The sequence below is a fragment of the Rhinolophus hipposideros genome (assembly GCF_964194185.1).
Source record: "Rhinolophus hipposideros genome assembly, chromosome: 20".
NCBI classification, from domain to species: Eukaryota; Metazoa; Chordata; class Mammalia; order Chiroptera; family Rhinolophidae; genus Rhinolophus; species Rhinolophus hipposideros.
The window spans coordinates 50061470-50085716 of record NC_138066.1 but is presented as its reverse complement, the minus strand read 5'-3'; the positions used below and the strand labels follow the sequence as shown (position 1 = coordinate 50085716).

At 55.9% G+C, this 24247-nt stretch overlaps 1 protein-coding gene across 8 annotated transcripts in view; it reads right to left on the bottom strand.

The window, feature by feature from the left end:
• The window catches only part of SEPTIN9 (septin 9), a 152450-nt gene that overhangs the window by 37014 nt on the left and 91189 nt on the right, over window positions 1-24247 (bottom strand). Inside the window, exon 1 of one of the 8 annotated variants that reach the window (XM_081029923.1) lies at window positions 710-917. The exons of the other annotated variants lie outside the window; for them this stretch is intronic. The gene's annotated coding sequence lies outside the window, so the exon portion shown is untranslated. Of the gene's footprint in view, window positions 1-709; window positions 918-24247 lie in introns of those variants that run through there. 8 annotated transcript variants of the gene reach the window in all.

Sequence of the window (24247 nt, the reverse complement as noted above, 5' to 3'; positions counted from 1 at the left end):
CCATCGGAGCTGCTACCCTTGGTCTCTGGGCACCCGGCCAAAGACGGGGAGCGTCCAGGGAAAGGACTGCTCACCCTGCGTCCTCGTTCCCATCTCAGGGAAATGGAGGCCAGTGCTGGGCCTGAGACGCCGGCTTAGGGTCAAAGAGCAGAACAAGGCCCCTTCACTCGGGATCACTGTGGGCCCTTAACTCAATGTCCACGGGACATGACCTTCCCCATCTGTTAAATGGGCACCATCAACTCTAACCGCAAGAATCAAAGCAAGATGAACCAAGAAGGCGGCCACTGAAAACATACACTCCCCTTTCCTCCAAGGTGATTTCCTGGGACAGGGAGTGGGGAGGGTGCAGCCCCCTGGCACCCCCTGCCCACCTGGCCAGGCCCTCGTCACTGGGCCCTGAAGGGCAGCTACAGGAACCAGCAACCAAGAATGCCAGGACGGAAGCCCGTCATATCAGGTGTCAGGGTTAACACAAAGCCTCAGGGCTGTCACCTCCGCCCCACACCTGCCCTGGTGGCCTCTGGCCCCATTGTGGGCAAAGGCCTTCCCTCCCCTCGGAACTGCCCTCTGCCTCTGGCCTCGCTTTGTGCCCCAGCTTTCTGGTCCTGAAGGCTCAGGGCTCACCACCCTTTCCTGGGTAGCACATGGGCAAACACAAACCACCTGCTCTCCAAGCCCACCCCTCACTCTTCCTCCTCCCCCTTACCTCCTCTTCCAGGAAGGCAGCCTGGGTGCTTTTCATACACTCCTCTAGCAGCATTCCCTCACTCATAACCCAATTGCTGGGGGTCTTTAGGGCACCAGAAAGGGAATTCCTGTGCCTGACAAGTCCCCCAGTCCAGGCCGTTTTTCCAACACAGAACCAATCTGCTCTCCGGGACTGCTCAGAGTTCTCTGCACTCAGCACACCCTCGACCTCAGAGAAAGCCTGAGCCTGCGCAGCTGCCCATCAATCCTCCAGCAAAAACAGGGCGAGCCACGCCCATCACTTTAAAGTTCCTAGCAGCCACATGAAAACTGTAAGAAACATTAATTTTAATACATCTTACTTAACCTATTAGAGCCAAACATTATCAACTCAACATGCAATCAGAAAAACAGAGATATTTTACATTCTTTCTTCTTTCCGTACTTTGAAATCCAGCGTGTACTTTATACTTAGGGCACCTCCCGGTTTGGACTGGCTACACTTCAAGTGGTCAATAGCCACACGCGGCCAGTGGCTACTGTACTGGACAGTACAGCTCTCGACACTCTCAATGCTATCCTGGCATCACACCAGACCCTTGGAGAGCCCTTTATTTGGACCATCTTATTTGAGCCCCACATGACATTTTTAGCACCCGTGTGCAGCCACACTTAGGGCCGCTATAGGACACAGCTCAAGGGAACACACAGTGGTGTCCACTGGAAGATGCTGTTGAGACCACTGACTCCTACATCACAGTGTTCCCTTTCGGCGGGAACATGTCTCTTGGATTCCACTGTCAGAAAGAGCAGAGCTTCTCCTAAGAAATTAGTTTGCTACATGCATGCGAGGCATCAATCAGACCGTTCGGAAGAGGTCAGTTCCTGCTGCTGCCAGCCCATCCCTTTCTGGGGTTTCCTAGCCCACTTGGTCCACGAGTGTTCAGGCCGAGATGAACCCCTGACTTAAAGGCAACTGGCCACAGGCTGACCAGCGACCTGACTTGGAAGGCCTCGCTCAAGAGGGATGAGCTGGGCTGTTGGAACCTCCCCCGGCAGCACGGAGCCAGGGACCTTTCCAGTGGAGGGCCCAGAAAGTTGGAGGCCATGCAAACTTGGGGGCTGGGAAGCTGTTAGGTGCCATTTGCAAGGAAAGAGAGAGAGAAGGGAATGGCGAGAAACACAAGCAGAGACCAAAGAAAGGCGGGTGGCTGAGGTCCAGGCTGCTACAACTCGGGCCCTTCCCCAGCAGCCACTGGCTTCCCCTGCTCGTACCCCTTCCAATAACCAACTCATCATGCTTTTGCTATTTACTTCAAAGTCATACAGAATTGCACCGATTTAAAAAGAATCTAGAGAGACAGAAAGTGGATTGGTGGTTGCCAACGGGGAGAGGAACGGGGAGTGACTGCTAATGGATATGGGCTTTCCTTTTGGGGTGATGGAAATGTTCTGGAACTAGACAGTGGTGATGGTGGGTGTACTAAATGCCACTAACGGGTAAATTCTGCCTTCTGTGTATTTTACCACCATAAATCTGTATTTAAAGAAAAAAAGAACTTTATGTATCCTTTTTTCCCCCATGAGCCAGTTTCTGTCTTACTGTTTCCTACCGTAAAACCAGAAGGGCCCTAAGACAAATGTTGAGTCCTTGGGAGACTGAACAATAGCCTGTCTCCGGGAACCTATGAAAGGTTACCTTATAGGGCAGCAGGGGCTCTGCAGAAGTCACTGAGAACTGGGAGACGCAGAGATCACCCTGGATTCTCTAGCTGACTCCAAATGTAATCCTAAATGTCCTGATGAGAGGGACACAGGGAAATTTGAAGAACATGGAGAAGATAAGCACGTGATGGTGGAGAGAGACTGGAGAGATGGGGCCACAAGCCAAGGACGGCCAGCCACCACTAGAAGCTGGAAGAGGCCAGCATGCCTTGTCCTCTGGCGCCTTCTGAAAGAACCAGCCCTGCACCGCCTTGATTTAGCCTAGTGACCCTAGTGTCAGACTTCTGGCCGCCCAAACTGTCAGAAAACACATTTCTGTTTTAGGCCCCTGAAGTCTGCGGTCATTTGCAACGGCAGCCACAAGAAGCTCCTGCATTCCGCTGTCCTGACCTTGACCCACGTAACTTAGGAGCTCCGTTGTGCAGGTGGAGAAACCCACGCCCCAGGCCGGGCGTTTAAGCAGAACAGGATCCCTCCCAGCAGCGACAGGGTCTCAGCGGGATTTTCTAAGGCTGGCCTTCCAAGCTCGACCCACGACCACAAAGCTATGGAAGCCCCCCTCGCTGGGCATGAGGCTGACGTGCAGTGAAAAGGGGGTCCCACAGCACATGCCCGCGGGCAGACCCACTGGTCAGGTGTCCTGCAGCAGGGTCCTACTCTCCCTCCAGTTGGAACAACAGGAGAAGAGCACTGTCTCTGAGCCGTCTCCCGTCCACAGCGCCGGCCCACGCGCGGGACACAGGACACACCTTCGCTCTAGCACTCAGCAGCGTCAGCAGAAGAGAGGGGAAGTGGTCGCATGGCATCTTGCCTCCCTCTCGCACACATGCACACACACGCCTGCGCCCGTCCCTCACTTTTCTCCTGCCAAGCCCAAAGCACTAAGCTCAGCCCACCTGCCAACTCTTCCAACCTACCCTGGGCAAACCTCACGGAATGCAGCAGGTGCTTCCTGCCAAATACCAAGAAAAATATCCTTCCCTCTGGTGTGTGGGCCCGTCGCTGGGCTGCCCACATGGGGCACAGGGAAAAGACTGGGCGGGTTACAGGTGTGGGTCTGCCAGCTGATGTGGGCAGCGAGCATATGCAGACACCCCCCCAGGGGAGGGGCCCGCAGGCCCGGTGCCCACACGAGCCCCTGCTGTCCCCTGGGATGGGCAGGCTGAGGGCCCCTGGCATTAATGGCAGAGAGGAGGGCCCTGCCTTCCAAGCTCCTGCAGGGCAGAGCTTGCAGTTCCTGGATGTTCTGTCACATTTGGTTGACAGCTTTCTCTTTCTTCTGGTTCCTTTGCAGCTTGACTTGGGAGAAGGGCTGCCCCTAATCTCAAAAACAAACACCCTCCTCCAGTTCTGCTCCCAGCCATCTCTGCCAACTGTCGACTTCCTCTGAACAACCCAAGCTCTGAACAGTTGGTCTACATGGCACTGGGGCTTCTATCTTCCCACCACCCACTCACTTCTTAACCTCTGCTGTCTGGCTTCTGTCTCTCTCACTATTAACACCGAGTTCTTCAAAAAAGCCTCGTCACCAACATTGGGCCCCACCCACAGACCAGGGGCTGCAGCATGTGGCAAGCGTTAATCACCCTCCTTCTGGAAAAGCACTTCTCCCAATGCTCTCCTCTCCTCATCCCCCAAGCAGGGGTTTAGACAGCACACAGGGGTCTCCTCTTTCCTTATCTCAGTCTCCTAGGGGAGAGGAGAAGATGGCCTCGCCTCCATCGCCAACTTCAGCCATCACCCCCCGACTAACGTCTCTAGTCCTGACCTCCTTCCCAGCTCAGCCCATGTCTACAGTGTGCCGTTTTCTGAGGACACTGCATCCTTCATTCAGACCTTGTAGTCTCCCAAACCCCACCTAAAATCCCCTCTGTTAAAAGTCACCACCTCCAGGAAGCCCTCCAGATGTTCTCCATCAGATGTGTCCCCCACCCCTTTTCGTATTTCCTGAGTTATACCCTGACCTGGAGCCCTGGCCAGGGCTGATTTACTCACCTCCTCCTGAGTCTCCTAGGAAGTGGCCTCAATAACTGTTTGTGGAACTCAGTGGCAAGAAGGCACCATTTCCTCCCTTCTAAGAAGCACTCCCCTCACCCCCACTGTCAGGGTGTATTGTCCCCTCCCAGGCACCTTTAGCATACTTTTTTTTTTCCTCTTGAAAAGCTATCATTATAGCAACAATGTCTCTTAGAAATTATTTGATGATAACTTTAGAACATCGTGACATTACTCAGTTTCCAACCAGCTCTACTGTTCAGTGTGGTGGCCGCTTTGTAGATCAAGAAACACTTCCACCCTCCCTCGGCAACCAGCGTGCCCTTGGGCTGCAAACTCTTGGCTGAACAAAACCAGAATCCTGAACACCAGGCAACAAAACAATCAGACGCTGCATGGATTTCAAGGACGAACAGAAACCAGTGTCTATTGCACAGGGTGTCTGGCTGGGCCTGTGAGCTCACTCTGGGGTATCAGGAGGGAGGCCCGCCAGGTGGGGGCGCTCCAGGTTGGCGTTAGGTGAGCTGCTGAGAACCTTCCCCCTTCACTGAATCGAGGACCAGAACAAAACCTCAGGAGCTAAAAATGCTAGGATTTTGAGTCAAACAATAAATTTTGGTATTTAGAGGCTGACTGAGGCTGAGATTGGGCGAGAGGGAGGCAGAAAGGGTAGGATAGATTCTCCATCCTGGTGCACATTACCCTCTTAAGGGGAACTTCCAAGAAATACAGATGCCTGGGCCCACCCCAGCAATTCTGATTGAACTAATCTACGAGTTGAAATTTTAAAAGTTTTCTCAGGGAATCTAACGTGTCGTTGGGGTTGAGAACCACCGGTTAAGACTGATAGACACACACACCTCTGAGATTTGGCAAGATCTTGATAACATTTTAGAGCTGAATGTCCCCAAGAGACACACATGCGGTGAGTCGGGGCAGAGGGTCAATAGTCCTTCAACTGTCTGAAGAAGCTTCTGTCCTCCAGAGGTTTCATCCTGCCTTAGGACCAAAATAAAGCCAGCACCCAATCAATCCTGAGCCTGAACAAAGAACTGGATTTACATGCAGAAGGGCCACAGGGTTCTAACTGCCTAAACAGCAGCAGTGAGGGGCCCAGACAGGAGGGGCCCGGGCCAACTCAGTGGGCAAGGCGTGGGCTTTTTATTAAGGGTCTCCAACGCTGCCCACCGCTTGGCTGAGACTTGGAAGAGAACAGAAGGACGCCTATGAAGGGGTCCAGAATACACCTCTGTGGCATAATACTTATTTTGAGCAAAAGGCATTTGAGTTGCTGAAATCTCTTATCTGCCTAAAAGCAGAGCCTCCTAGAACTCAACTGTCACCAAACCCCTCCTCTGAGCAACCTGGGAAGATTAACTCTTATCACAGAAGATAAATCTCCACACCACCCCTACACAGACATTGTCACAAAACTATTGTTCCTCCCACCTTTCTCTTAAGGGCCCAATTATCTTTCCAAAAAGTCATTTGTTTTCTAAATGCTCTTCTCCTCCTCCTCTCCTGCCCCTACTGAGATGGCATATAAGCCCCAAATTCTAACTTCCTCTTTGAGTCACATTTTTCTGTGAACCCCACATGTGATTAAATCTCTTTTCTCTTGCTAATGTGACTCTTGTCAGATTAATTTGCAGACCCTCAACTCAGGAACCTAAGAGGGTAGAGGAAAGGTTTTTTCTCTGACACCAACCCCCCCAAAATCACTCTATGGCACATTTGCACCTTCCCCACCCATAACCAGCAATTTAGACTCCTGTTTCGCAAAGTCTGTTAAAGCAGGACAACCTGCCCTGTAGGATGTTCCTGTCCCAAAAGGTTTCTTCACTCAAATAAATTTGGCAATTACTACCCTTACAGTCCTTCTTTTAGATACTTACAGATATGTCAGTATATTAAATGTATTAAATTCTGCAATGTGAGTGGTTTTTTTTAAAGTGTAACTTCTTTAACTATTTCCCAAACTTGGTCCCACAGACAATACAGTTTGAGAAATACTGGTTTACACTTAGTAGCCCATCAGCTCTGCTCTTGCTTCAGGCTAGACATTAGATCAATCCAGCCTCTCTGGACACAGGTTCAGGTGGGAGTGGATAATACGAGCTCCACGGGGACGATGGCTTACCTAGGGCAGCCACAGGTGTTGGAATCATATTTTTAAATCCAAATTCCTAAGTTACCAGGGGCCTCAAAAATGATCACGGCAGCACTGTTTATCAAGGCAAAAAAAAAAAAAAAAAAAAGAAAAAACCACCTGAAAACCACCCAAATGTCCATCAAGGAGAGAAGAGAAAGCTAGGGGATATCTGCCTACTGAATACCACTTGGCAGTGAAAATGCACAGACCATCACTACAGGCTTTGGAGCCGACACTCCACTTGCAGACATAAAAAGAAGCTGTAAAAGCATGCTTACACCTAACATGCTCCTAGTTCTATAGTTTTGCAAAACAACACCTATTACTGAGAGAAACATGGTAGTGCAAGTTCTAAGGTACACCTGGGAATGGCCAGTGACAGGAAGGAAATGGGACCAGCTGATGTTTGCTTCTCAGGCTAGACAGAGGTACCCAGGTGTGCACCGTCTGAGACAGTGCATGTTTTTTAAAAACAGAAGAAATCTTCGGAGGCCCTGGGGAGTCACAAGGAACAAGCTGTCAGCTTTCTGTGGCTAACTGGCGAGGTGACCTGGGAGACAAGTCATACCCACCCTGAATCTGTTTCCTCACCTGTAAGCTGAGGGCAATGAACCCACTGCTCGCGAGGAGGTTGCTCAAACTTCCTGCCCTTCCTCATGGGGTTTTGGGGGAGGATGAAATGAACTAACAACGTCAAAGGGCTGTGAAACCCACGTGGAGCACCTGACCAATGGGCGTGGACTCCACGTCTGTTTTCATGACCTGGCAGCAAACACCCCGGCCAAAGGAAGCCTTGTTTTGTTTTTTCCTCCAGGGTGGAGACCTCGATCTCAGGCCTGAGGCCTGAGGATATGTGACAGGAGGCTTTTATCAGCCCCAGACCCACTTATAGTGGGGAAGGGGGTGCCAGAAACCCCTTATCTCTTTACAAAGGCCCAGGGCCGGTAAAACTGCCTGCGCACATGGGAAAGAAGAAGCTTGTTTACACTGGGCCCAAACCAGCCCGGCCCAGTTCTTCTCCCAGACCGGAAACTCGAGGTTGTGAAGTGGCAGGAACATCACCGCTGACTGTTTATTCAGAGGGGACACTGACCCACCTTCTCTTCCCGGCTCAATCCACAAACCCAGGATCAACCAGAGCCAAAGTCTCCCTGCCCAGGGGCTAGTGACTCCATTTATGAGCCACCCCAGAGCCTTGGGGGTCTCAGCCACGCCACCCAACTCTCCATTTCCTCCACAAAACGCAGGCTTGGAGGTCAGAGGACGGAAGTTCAAATCAATCTCCACTTACGAGCTGAGTGACTTCGGGCAAATTTCTTAATCTCTGGGAAGCGGTTTTCCCATCTGTCAAAAGGGGAAAGGACTTCTTCCCTCACCGGAATTCCAGAATGGAAAGGAGAGGGATGGCATATGTGCAGGCTGGCGCTGTGCCCAGTACCGGAGCAGACGCTCTGATCGCTGCCTTCCTGCCTCCCTCCCACACTTACATGGGCGTGTGGGCGGGAAGCCGGCTGGGGCGGGGGGGGCTGTGCAGCACCTGCCAGCTTCGAGATCCCTGAGGCTCCCTCTGATTTGGAAGTGAAAAAAGGAACAAACAGAAACTGTTGACTGACAAGAAGAGTTCGGATTACCGACGATTTTCACGCACCTGTGCTTTAAAACCCTTATGGTAGACCTAAAGGGTCTTCTGGGAAATTTGTTTTAAAAGTACATTTTTTAAAAAGAATAAATCCTACAAACATAGTACTGAGTGAAAGAAGCCAAAAATAAAAGTACACTGTATGGTACAGTTTAAAGTCCGAAGCCAGGCAGAACTCTGCGGGGATGGACCATTTCTCTCTTCCCACTGTGGTGGTATTACACGAAGCCGTGCTCATGACAGCACTTCACAGAACCAACACCAAAAAAAGTGGGCGCCTGTGAAACGGTAAAAGCAGAATGAGGCCTGTAGCTAAGTTACTGTACCTCCGTCAGGTACCTGGTTTTGATGTGAACTGAGGTTCTGCTCTGTAACATGTCGCTGAGGGAAGAAGCAAGCGCAGGAGCACACATGACTCGACGACTTTTGCAACTTCTAGTGAGTCACAGATTATTTCAAAATGAAGTTTTTGTGGTTTTTTAAAAAAGTTCATTAAAAATATAAAATAAAATACCAAAATATTGTCATCAAGACATACAAGCTAGAAATGGGAGCTGGGTGAGTCCAAGTTGTCTGTTCCTTCCTTCGTTCGGTCATTCGGTGCGTAAGTACCGTGTCCCCTGAACATGGGTCCTATGTTAGGTACCCAAGGCTGCATGGCACAGCCATAGGGCCTGCGGCTCAGGTCTGACAGTCAGGGAGGAGACAAAGTCCAAACAGGTGGCAGGTGGAACCTACCTCTATTTGGCAACACTTAGCAAGGGCCTGGGCACCTGCGGGACAGTCCATTGAGGCCGCCTGTAAGGAGCCCTAGAGCCCTAAAAGAGGCCCCACCCCCTGGGAAAGCAGGCACCCGTGAGCAGAGGTCTCCAGGCAGGTAAGCGATGAGGCTGCAGGTCTGAACTGCCATCAAGTGTCATTCCAGGCTGTTTTTCCAGACCCCAGGACAAGCTGATCAGAGCAGTAAGGGGGCGGGAATTTGCGCACCTGACCCCCACTCAGCTCAGAACATGGCAGTTTCATGGCTGCAAGCAAGAGCTTAACTCTTGCAAGCTGCTGGCCACCGGGAGCTGATGGGGGAAGGCAGGGGTTGCAAACCCTCCACCAAGGTCTCCAAGGTCCCTAGGCAGCCTGGAGGCACCTGCAGGAGCCCCCATGCCCATGCAGGGCACCTGGCACTTCCCCACCTCCTATCTCAGGCCCCAGCCCTCAAGGGCTGCAAGGCAGAGGCCAGTGTGGCCTCTAGGCCTTGTGTCACCTGCGAGCTGTTAGGAAGGGACCTGAGGCTCCCTTTGCAGCAGCTGGTCTTCCAGCTTCCCCGGGGCAAACAGGTTTGCTCTCCTAAAGTCCACTCCCGCTACCACAAGTCCACTCCCCACGACCGGAAATCCACTCCCACTACCGGAAATCCACCCCCACTACCGAAAGTCCACTCCCGCTACCCATCCTCCGCCACCAGGAAGAAAGCACTTTCCATGAGGAACTGGCAATCTGGCTTGAATTCTCCCAGCATGCCGCTGGGCCGGTCACTTTCAGTTTCCCCTGGTTTCTTTCCTGCCCTGCCTGGGGGGAGCCTTCCTGTGCACTGCAGCCGGGAGCGTCTAGGGAGCCCAGAATCTTCCAGGGCTCAGGACACAGAGGGAACTCCTCCTAAATACTATCCAGAAGAGCATCACCACTTTCTAACTGTATTAGCTTTCTGTTGCTGCTATAACAAATCACCACAAACTTGGTGACTTAAAACAACACCAATTTGTCATCTTAGTGTTTTAGAGGTCAGAAATTCAACAAGGTTCACTGGGTGAAAAATCAAGGTGTCAACAGAGCTGGTTCCTTCTGGAGGCTCTAGGGGAACAAGCCTCTTCCAGCTTCTAGAGGCCACCACACTCCGTGGCACCTGGCCCTTCCTGCACCTTTGAAACCAGCAGTAGCCAGGAGTCATTGTCACACGACATCACTGTGACACACGCTCCTGCTACCTCTTCTGATTTTAAGGACCCTTGTCATGACACTGGGCTTGTGTGCATGACCCAGAACGAGGTCCCTTATTTCCATCTGCAACCTTCATTCCCCTTTGCTACTCAACCTAACACAGTCACACGTTCTGGGGACAGGGTGTGACAGCTTTGGCAGTCACCATTCTGTCGACCCCACTAACTCGGGTCCTGAAGGGAGATGAAGGGTAGGAGTGTGGGCCAGAGGCTGCCTGCTTGGGTTCAGGTCCCGACCCCACCACTGGGTAGCTGAGGGACCCAGTTGTCTGCATCTGTAAAATGGGACCATGTACCTGAAGGGGCTGGGAGAACAGCAGAAGGTCCTCGCCAGAAACTCCATACTCGCCTCACTGACCAGTGATTCTCCCAGGATAATACCAGGGTTCACCTGGGCTTTTCCAACACGGCACTTGGCCACCCCAGAAGGATGGTTGGGCAGGCCAAGGCCACTGATGATGGCAGCTGGCCTTTCTGCTTCACCAGAACCATAGGAGGCCAACAACCCCTCACCTGCTCCCTGGACACTGAGCTCCGCCCACCTCACTGAGGGACCCTCTTCCTCCAAGGAGACAGAACTGGTCATATTAAGGCAGCCACATTCCACGGAGCCCAGGTCATTCCAACTTCCCCACAGAGAGGTCACAGGGGTCATGGGGTAGAAGATGTGGGGGAGGGGTCGGTACTCTGCTCCTGGGAACTGGGCCACTGGTGCTGGACTCAAACCGAACCCCAGGCCTCCCTTCTCTCCTAGGCGTTTTGCTTTTTCCTCCTGATGGCCAGGCTAGCGTTGAGCTACCAAACCCGAGAGAGGCCAAACTGTCCCAAATCACGGTATTACAGTAGCTGCCACGTGGGAGGCATCAGAGGAAGGGGTGCCCAGGGTCTGGCTGGGCTGTGTGACCTTGGAGAAATCACTCTGCCTCTCTGAGCCTCTTTCTTCTTCTTCTGTAAACTGAGAGAGCGGGCCAGGGGATTCCATGAATCAGACCAGAGCACACTGCCTCCTGCATCCACAGAAAACAGATGGTGCACCCCGGACAAAACTTCCAGAACCCAGCAGCAGCCCCCGCCTCAGAAACGCTTGGGGCCATCCTTTATGCTCTGACCCAAGTAGTGGCACCCTGGCCTTCTCCCTAGGGTCCCTTCCACCCCCCAAAACTGGGGCAGTCAGCCCACCCCGCAGGGGCAGAGGTGGCTTTCAGTCATTCCCAGGACAGGGGTAGGTTGCCCGGAAGCGGCCTTTGCCCACACCCAGCCAGTCTCCATCGAGAGAAGCCAGGGCAGCAAAACAGGAGGCCGTAGGTGGCAGGGGCCAAAAGGCCAGGCCATTCTCTCCAGCAGGGCGGTGGGGGAGCGGGGAAAGCCGGCACGTGATTCCAGCCTGTGGTTCTCAGGGGAAGGGCGAGCTCAGGCAAAGGAAGCAGGGGCCCAAGCTCAGCTATGGGGGAGTGAAGGGCTCTGCCCGACACCCCCACCCCATGGCTCCAGCCCAGGGCCTCCAAGACGACCCCGCCCCCATCCCATCTCTGGGGAGAAAGTGAGGCTCTCTGCGTTGCCAGATTCCAGTAATGAATCCCACATTCATTCCATCCTCTTAGCTTATTGCAAACCCTCCCTCCACCTCTGGGTTTGCTCGGAACAGCTGGTGTGCAGAAGTCAGTGGATGGTTCTAAGACCCCCACCCACCCCTTCCTCTGAAGAGGAGGCCTCTCATTCCTGCCCTTTCCCTGGGAAAGCTGGAGAAAAAGTCGTGACCGGATCTGCCATTAACTCTTTCCTGTCCGCCAGTTCCTGCAGGCACTGCACCCCTGCAGGGTAGGAAGCCAGGTGACCCTTATGTCCACCAAGCTGGGGAAAATGCAAGCATGGACAGGCAGGGGCCAGGGGCACAGACACACACAGTCAGGCTGTGCGGACACATTCAGCTGGGAAAACGCTGTTCTGCAGCCACGTTGCCAAGCTCTACTCCTACGTGACCTACGTGAGTAACCATGTACGGGGTTTGGCAGGTGGAAGACTGGAAGCTCCTGAGAGGTCCTGCCTCACTGACCAATGACGACACACAGGCAGGACTCAGGGCCAATGTGTTGCTCTGACCCACGTGTGCAGCCCACAGTAACACCTGCAATGAAGGCAACACCCTGACCACATCCTCAGACGAATGCAAGGCAGCCAAGTGAGGGATGAGAGAGAGTTGTGAGACCCAAAGGTGCCCACAAAATTGCAAAGGTTCTGGTGAAGCTGCTCATTAGCCCAAAGGGTGTCCATCTCCCCCAGCTGCCTCATCTCGTGTTAACATCCTTCTGGAATGACACATGGAGAGCTGGACTGCGCTGGCCAGTGACCACTGGCACCTCCTGTCCCACCCCTAGGATGGGCCATTGTGCCTCCAGACAAGTACAGGCAGGCAGCCCCACTCCCAGCCTGCACACGGGCTGGAGGCTATTTAGTGGCCATGCCACACCAAGGGACACCCACTTCTTGAAATGCCACAGAACCAGGGCCTGGGAGACATGACTCGTTTTGCCACTAAGCAGCTGTATGACCCTGGCCAAGAGACTGCTCCTCTCTGGGCCTCATAGACGAGAGAGAGCTACGTCACAGTTCTACAGAGGTTTAGGAACACGGTTCTGGAGTCAAGCTTCCTGGATTCACTAGCTGTGTGGCCGTGGGCACGTTAAACTCTCGGTGTCCATCATCTGTGAGATGGGAATAGTAACAGAATCGACATCACAGCGTTGTTGGGAGAATTCCAGGAAGTCCTTATCCCAGGTAAAGAGCCCTAAGACCATCCGAGGTCCACAGGAAACCCTGGTTACCACGGGCAGACACCAACGCTGCTGTTGTCATCATCGGGGGGACCCATGCAGCCCTGGCAGCCTGAGTTCCTGGCCAACAGAGGGTGCTGCCCTCCTTTCCTCTCTCCCCTCTGGTGACAGCAGCCACAGCTGGAGCGCAGCCTCAGTCCCCAGGAACCAACCACCCTAGTGAATCAGCCATCACAGAGGCCCCAGGCCACCGCCCTCGGTCCACATGTGGGAAGGGTGGACCATCTCCCCATCTTTCCTCAGCTTCATCAAACCCACGCTTTTCACTCCCTCCTCTTTGCTTCGCGTGCCAGAGCAAATACCAACTCTCAAGTCTGCTGGGGAAGCGGGGAGCGGGGGGGTGAATCCAGCGAACACTCAGACTCGAGGGTTGATGGAACGGGGGTCATGTTTCAGGAAGTGCCGGGCACCCCGAGACTGTGTGTGTCCCCCTGCAGGCCGATGGAGCCCTCCACCCCTGCCTGCCACACGCTCCCTTCACCGTCTGTGCCCCCTTCCCTCTCCTGCCCTCTCCCTCCAGCAGCCGGAAGGGCAGGGGGACCATGGCCCAGGCGGGGCGGCCACACAGCTAACAGGCGCTGGAGTGGAGCCAGGAGCGCAAAACCTCAGCCGGCCTTGCTACCTTACTGCACGGCCCTGTTCGGGGGAACCTTCTGTAGAAAGCAGGCCACGCGGAGCTGCCTGGGTGGGGTGAAGGGGCCCTTCCTCTCGGCAAGTGCGGGGAGCGCGACCTGCAGACAGCAAGCCAAGCGACCTTCACCAAGTGGGAAAGTGAGAAACGCGGGCGGCTGCAGCGTAGGGTTCTCCTGCACCAAGCGCCACACGCACACACAAAATGTCTGGTTTGGAAAGGCCAGAAGAGGAGGGCTCTGTGCTGGGGAAGCCCCCCACCCCCAGCCGGGGAGGCCCCACACAAGCTCCCCCCTGGCTGAGGGGCTGAGCACCGAGTAGCGAGCGGCGAGCGGAAGGCCTTAATTAGTACCAGACTGCGTTGTGCCGAAGGGAGGGAGGGGACAGGAAAGGAAATCATCGGCGGGAACGTGAAGGGCCCCAGGAAGGGGGTGAGAGCCGAGGAAGAGGAGGGTGTATACCAGGCCAAACCTGCATGGAAGGGGGTGCAGAGAGGCAGCCTGGCCTACACCCCTCTTCCTCTGCAGATTTATCCCAGCTTCGTTATCGACAGCCGGTCCCTGGGAAGCCTGGATTTCGCTCCGAAGTCAGAAGTCAGGCTCCAGCTCCAGCCAACACTCTCCTGCCCCTAGAAAGCCAGCCGGTCAGTGCCAAAGGACGCAGCTGCTGCTTCCGGTGTGGACGGGCCGGCCCCAGCCTAGGATGGCAGGCAGGGTCCTGTCTCAGACTCTCAGGGGCTGCCCCGCACAGCTGGGCCCCACGTCGGCCCCTTCTTTACTTGGACACCAGTCTGGGGAGCCTCCCTCATGTGGCACCCCCTTTCCCAGCCCACCTTAATTTGGTTCGGGTGTTTACTCTCCTCCCTGCTCTCTGAGGGGCCACCAGATTGGGTCTCAGCCAATGGCCAGGGGCCGGGAGGCAAAGCTGCCAGGTGACCAGTCCATGAGAGGGGACTTCCGGGGAGCCCACCTCCCTTTTGAGAACCGTGACTAAGCTCTGGGCAGCGGCTCCCAAGTCAGTAACTGTTCCCGCAGCCACTGCAGTCCCCTCTTGATGGCTTCCAGAAAAAGCATTCTATCTGTGGTCGTCAGTGTCCCAAGATCCAAGAATATTCTCAGAACGGCAACTACAACAAAAGCGGACACTGAGAAAGGACTTACGAAGTGCAGGCACTGTTCCCAGAGCTTTACATGCACCCTCTTAGGTCCTCACAACAGCGCACTTGAGCTTTCCCATCACTCTCCTCCTTTAATAGATTAAGAAATGGACACAGAGAGGTTAAACAACTGGCCCCAGGCCATACAGCAAGAAGGGGTAGGAGCTGGCTCCCTCCAGAGCCAGCCCCCTTCCTCAATAGCCTTCCCGTGCCCCTCTCCCCCAGAGGGACAGTCCAGTGGTCCAGTCTCCAAGAACTTCCTATTCTAACCAGAAACCTGGGGTCAGGGAACAGGGCCTCATCATCTGTCCCCAGTTCTCGGCTCCAGGCTTGTCACGGAGCAGGCCTCAACAGGCACATGAATGAATGAACAAATGCATGAAAGCCTGACAATGGAGGAGGGCAACAGGGATGAGGTGAAGCGCAACAAAAGTATCATTTACCACGCACGCTGCCTCACGGATAACCCCACAGAACAAAAAAAGAAAGCACCCGGGGCCCACTGTCTGCCCCCCACCCCTAGCCAGGGTCCACCATCTGCTGGAAACTCCCCAAGTTTCCATGCGCCCGAGAGGGTTAATCGGGTTAACTTCCCGTACCCTCCTAGGGCAAGATGCCCCATCCCTAAGGCAAGACTCGGGGGGAGGGAAACGAAGCCCCCAATGACAGGGCACCTTCGCATGTAGCGGGGAGAAGTATCTGACCGAATCACTTGTATTACGTGTATGTGTTAAGAACAAGAGACTGGAAGGAAACACCAAAATGTTAACAGTGCTTGTTTCTGTAGGATGCAATTACTACTGATCATTTTCTTGATAGTTTTCTAATGAAAAAAAAAAAACATTTTTGTCCTGAGTAGGCATAACTTTCAAAATCACAAAAAATAAAGGCTGTTTTTCAGGAAGACAGACAGACACTTCTCAGCATCTCTGCAGCCCTCAATCGGCATCGCCTGGCCAAGCAGATGGAATGCTCAGCTTGGCCTAAGGAACAGTCAGCCGGGCACTAAGCTGGGGCTTTCTCCTCCATGTGCAGAGCTGTTCTGGGACCCACCAAGGGGACTGCCACCAGGCCACTTCCTGCTGGGCTGCAGGGAGGATGTGGGGTCAGCTCAAGTTTGTGTCAACACAGCTCTGCTTCATCCCAGCCTGGTGGGGGCCCGGCACCCCTGGCCTGCACCCCCACCCAGCCCAGCATGACAACCCCAGGAAAAATGTTAGCAGGACACAGGAGCTGCTGGGGACAGGAGAGACCTTCCAGGGACACAGTTGTAAAAAGTCGCTCAGTTCAATCCTCCCCAAGGACTGGAGACCTCCACTGCCCCCTACTGACCGGATGGCTCGAAAGGGACGGAGTGCCCAGTCCCGCCATGGCTGGGAGGGAGGTGGGCACCACTGAGGCAGGGAGTGGAGCCGGGGGGCACGAGGGACAGGGAGGGCAACCTCTTACCCGGGCCAGCTCCTGTCTCCAAAAAATCGCTGTCCCCTTTCCTCTGGCCATGAAATGAGCCTGCCCGGGTGAGGAAGCTGGGCTGTGCCTGGTAATAGGCCTCACGGCCGATCCCACCAGCGCCAGCTCCCAGGGTCTGCTGTTGCCACGCAGAAGAGAATGTGGGGTGCCAATGCATGTGTGTCACAGGGTGAAGCCCTGCTCCCAGGTCACAGCAGCCGGCACTACCAAGATCACCCACAATCCGGAAGCAAACCCCTATGCAGCAGGAGAGGGGGGTTGGATCACAGAGAAGTAACTGCTCCCGCAGCCACTGCAGTCCCCTCTTGATGGGGACCACCTCACACTGCCTTTGAGGGGCATCTTGAAGGTCAAGCAGAAGCCGGGGCTCGCCCCTCCCCATTCTGGACCCGGGTCCCATCAGCTCTCAGGGTCTCTGCGATCGCTTGCGCCCTGGCTGCCTAGGATTCCAACTCGTAAACCCCGCCTCACCAGCTCCCTTCCCCGCCAGCTCCTCGTCTCTGACACAGTTCAGCCCTTTATTCCGGCTTCCTTCTCTGTACTAGTGTCCGCAAATCCTTTCTTCTCCAGGAAGGAGTCTGTCCCTAACCATGTCCCCGGAGTGGCCCCCCCTTTTGGATCAAAGAAAATTGAACTACAGCTCGCCAGCGTCTCCACAAGGACAGATGTCACCTGGGAGTCTGGCCCCCAGAGCAGCCCGTCAGCATCATGACGTCCGCTCTGATTATCCGCCACCACTCCCACGATGCAATCAGCCCCCAGCCCCTCCATCGATGGAGCAATCACAGCCCGGGCGTCGCTTAACTTCCACATTGCTCGGCCCATGCTGGTACCAGTACAGCACTCCAGCAGGCGGGCGGTAGGAGCCAGCTGGCAGTGCAGGAGGCCTGTGAGTGCTGAGGGCATCGGCGTGCTGCCGGCCTCCCTCCTGCACAAGCACAGACTAGCCTGGCCCGGCCCATCCTGGCCCCGGGGGCTCTGAGCCACACGAGAGCCACACGAGAGCTGGTGGGGCTCTGACACCACCAGCCGGCAAGCTCAAACTCGGCAACCAGGCGCTTGGAGGCGGAGGCCAGCCAGGACACCCCCGCCCGCCCTCCCCTCTATGAATGCTGTCGTCGGCAGCAGCACTTACTATGTATTATACACTGCCTGTGCCCAGGGCTGTGCCCTGTCCATTTCTTACTTTATCCCACTAAATCCCCACATTTGTCCCTAACGGACAAATAAAGAGACAAATTCAGAGTAGTTAACCTGCCTAGAAAAGTGGCAGATCAGAATTTCAACCCAGGTTCGGCTCCAACATCCCTCTATCTTCCCTGAGCCCATGAGGTACCGGCACAAAGCAGGTATTTATTGAATATTTGTGATCCAGGGAAAAATGTCCCAGGAAGGAACAGGAGGGTGAAGGCCTGCGGTGGGGACAGGAGCGGCCAGGCCAGGGGGCTGGATGCCAGAGAGCAGGAGGTGGGTGTCCCAAGTACCGGGGACACCACTGGAAGGTTTAAGAAGCAAAGTAACTTGAACAGACTCTCCATTCAGGAAACCACTGGGCTAACCAGACTCATGGGGTCCAAAGACCGCACACCTCCAGGGCTGCCCCTCACGCACATTACACAAGTGGGTGTTCCTGGGGGAGGTCTGGGGGGGCCTACAGGCCACTGTGGGGATTAGACTGCAGGGAACACCATGGGGCAGGCCGTGGGTTCAAAAGGGTGCAAGGCCTGGGGTGGGAGCAGGGGGACAGAGAACTCAGATTAGGAAACTGCTGGGAGCAGCTGTGTGTAGCAGGAAGATTCTCAAATTTCTTAGGGCCTGTCGACTCCGACTCCGTGGGTGGACAAGGTGCTGTTTTCTGAGCCGCAGACCTGGGGCGCAGACTCAGGAGGAAACAGCCTGCTGGGCTGGGCCTCAGAAGCCCACTGGGAGACACCCCGTCCCACCCTGTCCAGACCATTCTGCTCATCCTGATTTCACTGTCTCATGTCACACCCACCTGTGTGGACAAACTCCTCCCAGGTAAACACTTGCCCAGCATGTCACACAGGCCCCCTGTAACCCCCACATCGCACCTCCTCCTACAGCTTAGGACCCCGATGGGGCCAGTCATCGGGTAGAGCGGGCTAACCTGGGCCTTCTGGCTCCAAGTTGCCCATGCGGCTTGGCTCCACACACAGACCCTGAGCACACGTGTACATGTTGGATGGGTGGTGGACAGATGGGGTGGGTCGATGTGCAGATTCTGCTTTTCAGCCTCCCAATATGTGCGTGCTGGGGGTCCCTGTGCGTCCCTCAGTTCCTGAAAGGAGACATGGGGGGCTAGAAGTCAGGCTGGCCTCGGGGTGTGCAGGGCCAGCCAGCTGGGCAGGGGCTCCTTCCACCTATGGGCAGCCCCAGGGCGGCATCCCCACAGCTAAAACGGGGCCAGCAGAGGCAGGGACTGCAGTTAGAGTCACACACAGGGTGGGCAGCCACCCTGGGGACACAGCCATCTCCCCTGGGCCTCTGGAGCTGGCAGGTGGGGGTCAAGGGCTCTAGGCGACAGGCAAGAGAAGGCCCCCTAGCAACAGAGGCTGGAGGTCTGGCCTGCAGAGCCCTGAGGCTTCCAGAGGCCGCTGGCCCGGCTTCCTGTGCAGCTGGGCGCCCCTGGACACTCAGTCCCCCGTGAGCACGACCTCTCACTGCTGGGCGCATCTTCCCAGGCCCGGCCACATGGTGTGGGTCAGCGCTGCTCTGGGGGAGGGCAGGGTACCAGGAAGAGCCCGGGGGGAGGGGTCACACTTCTGGAAGCAGAGGAGAGCTCACGGGGGCCAAGCGCCCACTCTGCACAGGGGCTTCCCCGCACGGTCATTGGCCCAATGCTGCACAGGCCCTGCTGCTACGCATTCTCCGAGCGGGAAGCTAAGCCAACAGGGAGGAGGGGCCTGAGCCTCACGGCAGCTCTAGGCAGCCCCAGCTCCCTCCTTCTGAGTGCTGAGTCTGCTCCTGGGCTCAGAAGGGAGGATGTGCCCTTTCACTCAGGGGTCCAGCCAACACGGGGCAACACTACAGTATTAAGGGCTTCTGGGCAACACTCCTCACTGATTCTTCCAGAGACCCTTTCAGAAGGGGGCAGTTCAACCCACTTTACAGACAAAGAAACTGAGCCCTAAAGTGACCTGCCAAGGGCAGAAACAGATCAGGGATCCCTTTCCTTAACATACAGTCAACCACAAAGGCGCACATTCCAGATAGAGCTTCTCTCTGTGACCCAACTGGGACCAGCTCACAGTGCCGCTGAGGGGCATCTTGAAGGCCCACCAGGCCGGACTCTGCTTGTTGTGCCTTCCAACGCCTGAGGCCCCTTCCCTGCCATAGAGATGGGCCATGGAGGGGATCAACACGCAGCCAAAACAACCAGTGGGTCATGGACCCTCCCGCTGCGTGCAGGAACCCAATCAGAGGCTGTCACAGTGACACAGAATCCCTGTGCCTCGGGACCAACCAGCCGGGGCTCTCGAGTCAAACAGCACTGTGCTCAAGTACTAAGCCACTCGAAGCTGTGTAGCCTGGGGCAAGTCACTCAGTCTCTCTGGACCTCAGTTCTGGCTTCTCTACAACAGCACAGGTAACTACTTTCCAAGGTGTGGGTGCGGTTGGAGCCCATACACGAAGCACATAACACATGGAGCCCAGCACTTGGAACGTGTGAGGACACAGTAAGCGGTCACTGTGATTACTGAAATATTAATGAAGGCTGGGAGGGAAATGACAGCCTCCCCACAGTGTCCCCAAAATGGAAACAAATCTGCTCAGCGCTCACAGAAGCAGAGAGCCAGACAAGGGCAGGCTCCCAGGCCTGGCTTCCAGCACGACGGGCCACCCCCTCACAGAACATTCCCTCGGGTCGCAGGCAGGGCCCAGGGCAGGCCACCGCCCTCATTATCTCAGAGCTGGCACCTGCTTCAAAAGCACATGCTTGGACTTTCCAGATCTTTCCTCTCCTCTCTCTGACCTTCCCCTACTCACTTATTTCCCCCCGCTACCCCCCAACACACACACTTTTCTTACTCACTCTCTCCTTTCATTTCTGTTCAAAAACAAATAATCCAGGCCAAATGTGTCAGCTGGCTTCTGGAAAAGGTTCTCTGCAGCACGAACTGTGTGGTGGTTACACTGCGTGTGGTGGGGGGCGGGGGGGTGACGGGAAGGATTACTCACCGCAGAGCTGAGATCTCTGGGTACAGTGCGGGGGGGTTGCCAAGACCGGGCCACTGGGCAATGACTGGGACCAGCCTGGCCCCACTCCCCAGTCAGGACCTAGCCTGGGACTACATCGCGAAACTCTCCTTAGCAAGACTTTATACGCCTGGTCACATGATCAGAAACAGGGCATTAAATCCGCCATTTGGGGGGGGTCAGGTGGTGGGTTCTTGAGCATTCTGGGAACACAGCACTCAGGGGGCCGAGTTTCTCACCCTCACACACAGCCTGGTCAGATGCTGGTGTAACCTCAGAGCCTATAGTTCTCACCTGGTGCCACTGGAGTTGAGTTCTGAGCAAGACCCCAGAGGAAAAGGGAGGAATCGGAGGGCACGGGGGTGGGTGCTTAGAGCAGTGTGTAGTAAACCTTCTTTTGCAGAGTTGGCCCCCCACAGAGACCCTGGTTCCAAAGGGTGGGTTCGGGCCCAGGAAGCTGCATTTCAGGTTCAGAGCTCTCCAGGGGGGTGCCTTGGAAACACGAGCCTGGCAGGTAGAAGCAGGACCCCAGAAGTAAGGGCAGCCTCTGCCACAGGGTCTCACCCCACGGGTATCAGTTTCCCCATCTTCCCGTGTGGCCAGGAGCCGCGCTCTCTGGGACCAGCTCGGGGCACTCCCTGGGGAAGGGAGGGCCGTGGGGGGTGAGGGCAGATGGTTTTGCAGGTGCCCAGGGCCCCCCAGCCCCTGTTCTCACTCCAGCTTCCCCCACCTCCGTCCCCCAGGCAGAACTCTGGGGGCCTGTTCCTGGGGCCCAGAGATCAGAAATAAGGGGACTCAGGGAAGCGCCTCTCCGTCCCCCCGGCCATGCTGAAGGGCTGACCTCCCAGAAAGCCACGTGGTGGCCGCTACTGTCCTGGCTGCTCGGCCTGGCCCAAGACGGGGCGTTGACAAGTGGAGATGCTGCGTTTCCACTGGCTTCTCCACCTGACTTTCTCTCTGATGTCCCGAGGGCCCCGGCCACAGCATCCATGCTGGACGGGGCCTCATGCAGGGTGTCAAGAGCTGAGAGTGGCGGCTGGCACAGAAGGGCTAGAAGAAAAGCCCATGGGGATGGGCAGGACCTCTAGCCAGGGAAAAGTCAGGGAGTGACCAATCCCTGAGGGGAAGCTTGTCCACTTCCAACCTGCACCCTGGTGGGGTTAGAGGAAACCCCCAAGGAGAGAAGCCCATCTCGGCACCTAGCCAAATAAGGCAGGTGAAGAACCACTCCACGCTCCAGAGAGAGCCCACAGAAGCCATCCCCACACACAGGACAGCGTGCTCAGGGACCTTCAGGAAGCAAACCCGGAAGGAAGGGTGCCAACACGACAGCCCAGCGTCTTCCGCTCTTCCCAGGACCAGCCTGGAGATCCTGACACAGGGAGGTTCTAACTCAGCCCCTTCCCCAACCAAGAAGGCCCCAAACATCCCACCCCCAGGCCAAACATCTCCTGTTGGTTCTTCCAGCAGTGTGTGGGCTGGTCCTGTGAGCAGGGATGGGAGAGAGACAGCTGGCTGGGGCGGGGCTGGCCAAGGGTGGCAGCGAGTAGCTACAGCAGGCTATCTGCAGTGGTGATCAGAGGAGAGAAATGGGACTTCTAATCTGTTGCCTCTCACCCCCTGACAAATGGTATTTTCTTTCAAAATCCAGGGTAGCTGAGGGGCTGGAGTAAGCAGGGGGAATACCAGTCTCCCCTCTGTAACTGGAGCTTTCTTTCATTTCATCTTTGCTGGTGTCTTGTGAAAGCAGAAGGAGGGTGTGGGCCTGGGCTCCCCTGCATCTCAGCCAATGCTCAAGCAAGGACCCAGCGTCTGGCACTGGTCCGATCCCCAGCCCTGGCTGGCCAGCCGAGAGCTCCACCCCACCAATGCTGCTACCTCCTAGGGCCTCTCAGCAGGCAGGCGCCTCCAGGGTTCAAATCCAGACTGTTACCAGCCCTGGGGCCTTAGGCGAGTGGCTGGACTTCTCTGTGCCTTGATCTTCTAATCTGGAAAATGGGATAATATGAGTAACTATTGTGCCTAGAAGCCAGCCTTATCCTGGTCTGGTAGTCATCAGGCTGCTCGCCCTCGCTGCCTGGCTGAGGTAAGGCTCTCACTAAGTGTTGCCACAGGAATCTGGACCTGGAAGGACCAGGAAAGTCTTCCACAAGCGAATCCCATCCAGAAGGAGGGTGCTTGTGCCGGCTGGCCTGCAGCAGGGGAGAGGGAAGGAGAAAGCAGGGAGGAGCAGGAATGAGCAGGAGGAGAAGGAACAGCCCCTCCCATCCACACAACCATGCAGCAGGCAGCCGAATGCTCCCCCAGCCCCCCAAAGACTCATCAGGAAGCTGAGGCTGAACGGTCCCGGACCTTCTGGGTCCAAACAGAATCACCCACCATTGGAGTCACATGTCTCACGGGCTTGAAGGCACAGGTGGGGCTGCCCAGGTGGTCGTTTAATACAGGGGGAGGCACCAAGCCAGGGTGACCGGGGCCCCAGGCCACCCACAGGGAGCAGGGCGCAAACACCTGCCAAGAATGAGCATGCGTGATAAACAAGCAAGGCCGCGGGCACAGGCAAACTTCCTGCTCAATTAAACAATTAAACATCCGGGAACTCGGCTTCTAGTTTGCTGACCTGGGCTCTCTCACCTGAACAGAGCGTCCACCTACACAAACCTCCGGCAAAACTGGGGCTTGGATTCAAGAGCTGCCGCTGGTCGTGCACCTGGCCAGTCCACGCAGCGGCCCTGCAGCCTGACTGCCCATCGCCCTCCCTAGAGACACAGGCATGGCCGGGCACCCTCAGCCCAGCTGCTGCAGGACGACGGGAGGCTGTGAGGCTCACCCATGGCCTGGGTACTGGTCCAGGTACGGGGCCGGGCTCCTGCCCAAGGAACAGTAGGAGCCAAAGAGGGACAGAGGGTCCGTCAGCCTCCCCAACCATCGGCCAGCCCCTCCTTCGCAGCCTCCTCAGCCACGCCCCAACCGCACCCACAAGCGGCAACACCCAGCCTGAACTCACCTGGTGGGGGCGTGGGGGCCAGGGGGCCTGAAATCCAGGCGGGCAGTGGACGGTTGGTGTCTGCAGGCCCTTGTTTTGGGAGGTGCCTCAATGCTCTGTAACCCGAGCCGAGGATGACAAGAGCCAACTGCCTCACCATGCCAGCTCTTCCTATCAGGTACCACATACACATTAGTCAGCAGACGGGCGGGCGGGTGGGTGGGGAGCCACCACCTAAGGATGTTAGACCAGAACTTGGGGGGAGGTCATCCTGAGTGTGAAAATGGGCCCCCTCTTCTCCCTCCTGGACAGGACTAGCGGCCTCGGCAGGGGAGTAGATACTGCCAGGGGAGTGGGCAGGGCTCATGCCATGATTGAGGCATGCTCTGGGGTCACCAGTGACTCATGGTGACCATGGGTATTACTGCCCCTTTAGGTTAGCTCCCAGTTTGTAACGTGCCGCCCACCATAGCCCGAGCCCCTCTGTTCCAACAGCAACCTCTTCCCACTCCTTGGGGGTCCCCTCAGGTCTCCTGCTTCTGCCTGTAAGAGGTGAGGCGAAAAGTCTTGGTGTGGAGGTAAGGATGGGTGAGGAGAAATGGGCCCGGGACAGTGACCAAGGCTTTCAGGCTGACTTGTGAAGCCCAGGCGACTGTGGGGCACGGAGGCAGGGAGGGGCCCCCCTGGCCGGACTGTTAACCGTGTGTCCCGCACAACAAGGGCCTCGTCTCCAAGGAGACACCCCAGGAGTGGGGTCCCACCGT